Source organism: Triticum aestivum, chromosome 4D (assembly GCF_018294505.1).
Source record: "Triticum aestivum cultivar Chinese Spring chromosome 4D, IWGSC CS RefSeq v2.1, whole genome shotgun sequence".
Classification (NCBI taxonomy): Eukaryota; Viridiplantae; Streptophyta; class Magnoliopsida; order Poales; family Poaceae; genus Triticum; species Triticum aestivum.
Genome location: NC_057805.1, coordinates 215,712,575 through 215,718,574, shown reverse-complemented (window position 1 = coordinate 215,718,574; position 6,000 = coordinate 215,712,575).

Sequence of the window (6,000 nt, the reverse complement as noted above, 5' to 3'; positions counted from 1 at the left end):
TCCCTAAATCTTGTCCATTCTCCCGAAGATTCGCGGTGCTAGCTCGATGGTTATCCTATCAAATTGTTACAAGTCGTGCAATTATTTTCACCCATCCGGAGTATTTCAGGAGTTGTTTTCCGTCTCAATTATCCGGAGGCCTCCATTTCAGAATATGTCTTCGTTCTAAGTTTTCAAATCCGTTCTCCGATTATTCTATATTCATGCCTTTTCGTTTGTCTCCATATTCTTCCGGTGTTTTGCTCTTTAATCAGTTTGCGATCTCTTCGATCTCTTGTCTCTAGATTTTCTCAAGTATCTTCGTGCTTTTCTAATTCTTTCCGGTGACGCATTCTCTTTTCGTCATTCGTTTCAATTCCTACAGTGGCTCGTCCAAGATTTCTTTTCTGTTGTTATCATATCAATTAATTCGTTCTCTCCATCCCTACTGGTGGTTCACGAAGACTTTCTCAAGTTTTGCGCTATATCCCCCCTTAATCTCTTCCAACGAGAATAAGTAGTATGCAAATCCATTGTTTCTCATCAATTTAATTGATGGAGGATACGCATAACATAATTCTTATTCTTCTTTCTTCAAGTGGATTAATCTCTTCTTTTCGGAGTTTGTTCAGCTTATCACATTCTCGGTTCAAAGTGTTTTCATCTTTTCTTTCCCGGAGTTCCAAGCTTCTCGCCGATTTCGTCGCGAACCTCCATCCTAATCATCGCAAGGCCTTAATCTTATTCTTGTCATCCTTCAATTCTATCTCATCATTCTTTTGTGACCAGTGTTCATCACGGTGGCTCGTCATGATTTATTTCATTCCTCGAATATTCGTCAAGATTCTTGTTGGAGGAGCGCAAGTATTCTTATTCTTGCTTCTCGAGGTGCAAGTAATCCTCCATATTCTTTTGAAGTGGAGTTTTGCATTTCTTCGTCCTTCTCAGCTATCCAATCATTTCCGTTTGTGGTCGGTTATCACCTTATGATCTTGAGATGTTACCTATAAGACCACAACAAGCTTATTCTTTTGTTGTTGAATTTCCAACAACTCCGTTCAATGTTTCCTTCTAAGGATGCTCTCTATTTCATTCGTGGTAGGAGTTGTCATCTTCTTCCCCGTTCTTCTCATTCCACTCTTTCAAGTCTTCTGGAGGTTTTGTGTTGTTCCTCAAGTCAAGTATCGTTCCATTTCTCAAGTTCATGTTCTATTCTTTCCTTGTTCAGCCGGAGTGCTGCATAAATTCCTTCGTTATTATTCTTTTTCTATCTTGTCCTAACCGGAGTGATTTCAAATTCAGCCTTATTCCTTGAGCTTTTGCTTCTTGTCTCATTCAACATTCCTCTTTCCTACTCGAGTGTTGTTGACTTTGTTCATCCTCACTGATTTGTTCTTATTTGACCTCATCTTCTTTCCCTTCCGTCTCGGTCCTAAGATATTGGGACGAGATCTCTTGTTAGTTGAGGAGTGTTGTAACGCCCCGGATCCGATGCGCCACGTGTCTTCCGTTTATTCGCCGTCGTTTCCATGTCATTTGCTTGCGTGTTGCATTTTGCCATGTCATCATCTGCATTGCATCATCATGTTTTTCAAAACTTGCTTCCGGTCCTTTTCCCCGTTGTCCGTTTCGCGATCCGACACTCCCACTCGCGCCCGTCGCCCCCCTTAGACCTTGTTTCGTGAGCGGGAGAAAAACGTTCTCGGAATGGGCCGAGATTTTCCGAGTGGCCTTGGTATAGCACCGACAGACCGCCCGTCAAATTTCGTTCCATTTGAAGGTCGTTTCATGCCCCGACGGTTAACCGCGTAGCCCGAAAACCCCCTTCTCTTTGCAGCCCAGCACCCCTCCAAATCAGCCCACTAACCCATCCAAACCCCCTCCATGCTCTCGGTCGTTCGATCATGATCGTGTGGGCGAACACCGTGCCTCATTTGGACTCTCCTAGCTCCCTCTACCTATATATTAGTCCCCTTCCCCGAATTTTCGGGCAAAACCCTAGATCAATTCCCCTCCGCGTCGCCGGACGTTTCATCCTTCCCCGCCGGACATGTCCGCTGCCGCCTCCACCTCACTCCGACCAATCAACGCCCGCCACGTCGCCAACCCCGCCGCCTCAGCCAGTCCCGCGCTGCCACGTCACTAGTCGCCCGTCCCCGCCGCCGCGCCTCACCCGCCGGCCCGCGCGGGGCCCTCCGGGCCCGGTTCGCCGCCCCGCCGCCTCGGGTACCCGCGCACGCCCGCGCGAGGCCGCCCGAGCCTCCCGTGCGCCTCCCGCCTCCGTGCTCCGCCGCACCGCGCCCGCGCCCGCGCCCGCCGCCGCGTGCGGAGCTCGCCGACGAGCTCGTCTCTGCCCCGGCCTCCGCCGCCCAAGCTCATGGCCGCCGCCGCCCCGTCTCCTCGCCGGCACCCCGGTGCCCGAGCGCCGCCCCTACTCCCTCCTCTCCGGCGCCGCCCACCTCGCCGCCGGCGCGCCGTCGCCGTCTCCGGCCGGATCCACCCGGGTGGACGAGATCCACCCATCCCCGCAACCAAACAGGCACCCCGATCCCGGATCTCCCCGTCCCGCTTCGTCCCGTCCAGTTTTCGGAGTGGTAAATTTCTGCTAAGTCCCGAAATTGTTACATCATGTGCATATCTTTGACCTGCCATATCTCCATGCACGTGGCTCCGATTCATGCATATAATATATCGAAATATTCGTCATGAGATGCTCTCCATTTTGTTCCATTGTGCCATGCTTGTTTGAGGTCATGTTGATGCCCTAATTATCGTTGCAAGAGTGCTATATGCTGTTAACTGTTGTCTGTTTATAGAACTTGGTGATTTGTCTTTCTCATTGTATTTTGTGTGTGCATCCTATGAGCATGAGCTCTACATGTGTTTTGAACTACATCATGCCATCTTTACAGTGGTGCTTGTCTTGTATTTGTTGGATCTATGTGGTGACTAGCACAAGCATGCAAAGTAGCCTCCGTGATGTTGCTGATTTCTGTGACTTAGTGATTTCTGCTAAGTCTGAGTCTATTATATTTTGTTGCCATGTAAACCTGCTGCTACAAGTCATTATATGCACGATCTGGAGATGTTCACTAAGGATGTTTTTCTATACATGTTATGCTCTATCCATCCATGCCCATGTTTGCAATTATGGAGTGCTCTAGCATGTCTTAATCTTACTCTACTTTGGCTATAAAATATTCCTGGCAGAATGTTTACATGTTAATCAATTTTGCCATGTGTTTTTAGTGATCCATGCACCCTATGACTATGATATTGCCATTCCTAGCTTCATATTTGTGCCATCTTACTGCTGGTTACCTTGTCATGCCATGTATTGCTCTGTAGTGAGTGGTTCAAGCTCACCAACATGCCTACTTATCGTTGTTTCTGCCACGTCCTGTTATTTTCACCAAGTCTGAATCTGTCATATAACTTGCTATGTTTACATGGGTGCCATCATATCTTCTGTGCCTTTTTGGCTCGTGATCAGTAAGGGACTTTTGTTCTATGCAATTACTAGATTCATGCCATGCCTTTGTTTGCTATGATATGTTCCTGTAGCATCTTGTTTGATAGCTCTAAACTTTGCAACCTGATGTTATTTCTGACATGTCCAGTGATTTCTGCTAAGTCTGTGAATCTGTTATTATTTGCAATCTTGCCATGTCCTTTTGAGCATGTTCTAGTGATTTCTGGAGATAGCTCAGTGTTCATGTTTTGTGATGCTTTACATGTACTTCACGTCCATGCATTTTGTTTTCATGTTGGTGTGCTGTAGCATATTGTTTTGATGCTTGCAAGATGACCGTCACCTTGGATCTCCTTACTATCATTGCTATGCTAGTTGCTCCGTTCTATCGCTATGCTGCGCTACCTACCACTTGCTCTTCAAACCTCCCAAATTGCCATGAACCTCTAACCTTTGTCACCCTTCCTAGCAAACCTTTGTTTGGCTATGTTACCGCTTTGCTCGGCCCCTCTTATAGAGTTGCTAGTTGCAGGTGAAGATGAAGATTGCTCCATGTTGGATTATGCTTATGTTGGGATATCACAATATCTCTTATTTAATTAATGCATCTATATACTTGGTAAAGGGTGGAAGGCTTGGCCTTATGCCTGGTGTTTTGTTCCACTCTTGCCGCCCTAGTTTCCGTCATACCGATGTTATGTTCTTTGATTTTGCGTCCCTTACGCGGTTGGGTGATTTATGGGACCCGCTTGACAGTTCGCTTTGAATAAAACTCCTCCAGCAAGGCCCAACCTTGGTTTTACATTTGCCTCACCTAGCCTTTTTCCCTTGGGAGTCGCGCTCCCGAGGGTCATCTTATTTTACCCCCCCCCCCGGGCCAGTGCTCCTCGGAGTGTTGGTCCAAACTAGAGCCACTTGCAGCGCCACCTCGGGGAAACTTGAGGGCTGGTTTCAGTTGTATGTAGTGTTCATCCAGTGTGTCCTGAGAACGAGGTACGTGCGACTCCTATAGGGATTGTCGACACATCGGGCGGCTTTGCTGGTCTTGTTTTACCATTGTCGAAATGTCTTGTAACCGGGATTCCGAGACTGGTCGGGTCTTCCCAGGAGAAGGAATATCCTTCTTGACCGTGAGAGCTTATAATGGGCTAAGTTGGGACACCCCTGCAGGGTAATATCTTTCGAAAGCCGTGCCCGCGGTTATGTGGCAGATGGGAATTTGTTAATATCCGGTTGTACAGAACTTGACACTTGACCTTAATTAAAACGCATCAACCGCGTGTGTAGCCGTGATGGTCTCTTCTCAACGGAGTCCGGGAAGTGAACACGGTTTCTGGGTTATGTTTGACGTAAGTAGGAGTTCAGGATCACTTCTTGATCATTACTAGTTGACGACCGTTCCTTTGCTTCTCTTCTCGCTCTTATTTGTGTAAGTTAGCCACCATACATTGCTTAGTCGCTGCTGCAACCTCACCACTTTATCCCTTCCTTACCCTTTAAGCTTTGCTAGTCTTGATACCCATGGTAATGGGATTGCTGAGTCCTCGTGGCTCACAGATTACTACAACACCAGTTGCAGGTACAGGTTATGCGATGATCATGACGCGAGAGCGATGTTACTTGTTTTGGAGTTCTTCTTCTGTTTCTTCTTCGATCAGGGGATAGGTTCCAGGTCGGCAGCCTGGGCTAGCAGGGTGGATGACATTGAGTTACTGTTTGTGTTTCATCTGTAGTCGGATGTTGATCATGTGTTTGATGTATTGATGTATTCTTGCGGCATTTGTATGCCTTGTATGTATCCCCATCTATTATGTAATGTTGATGTAATGATATCCACCTTGCAAAAGCGTCTTCAAGATGCGCTTCTATCCTTGGTGGGACCTTCGAGTTCCTTTAGGATAGGGTCGCATCTTGCGCGTGACAGAAGTAGAGCTAGTGTGCCCAAGGCAAGCATTCCAAAGATCGACGCCGGCAGAAAGAGCCTGTGGACCACCAGGAGTAGAACACGGCGACTGAACGATGTATAAATCGTCGGGACTTCCACATCGGTGAAGAACCATCCTGGTGCAAGCATCCTTAACAGAAAAACCAAGTTCGTCAAATTCCACAATTACAGAATTGTCCCGAGAGAGATTACGAACAGAAACTAAATTCTGAATAAGATATGGAGATATAATGACGCTGTTAAGAGACAAAGACCTAGATGGTGATAGAAAAGAAGTAAACCAACATGAGAGATGGGAAAACAGGCACCATTACCAACAACGGGAAGAGGTGGAAGTAGGGTAAGCGGAAAGGAGGTTACCTGGATGAGCAGCCATGTGAGCAGAGGCACCGGTGTCCATGAACCAGTCGCCGCCCCGGAGTAAGGCGCTACAGAAGGGGCCTACTGGAGGGCGGCTAGCAGCACCGGATCCTAGGAGTGGCCGGGATAGTCGGGTGGTCCACCGGGGGGTACGTTGCAGACCCGAACTCAAGGCGGGCGGGTGGTGCGACGGCCTGAAGCCACCGTTGGCGGCGACAGGTGCAGCGAGTGCGGCGGACCCAAA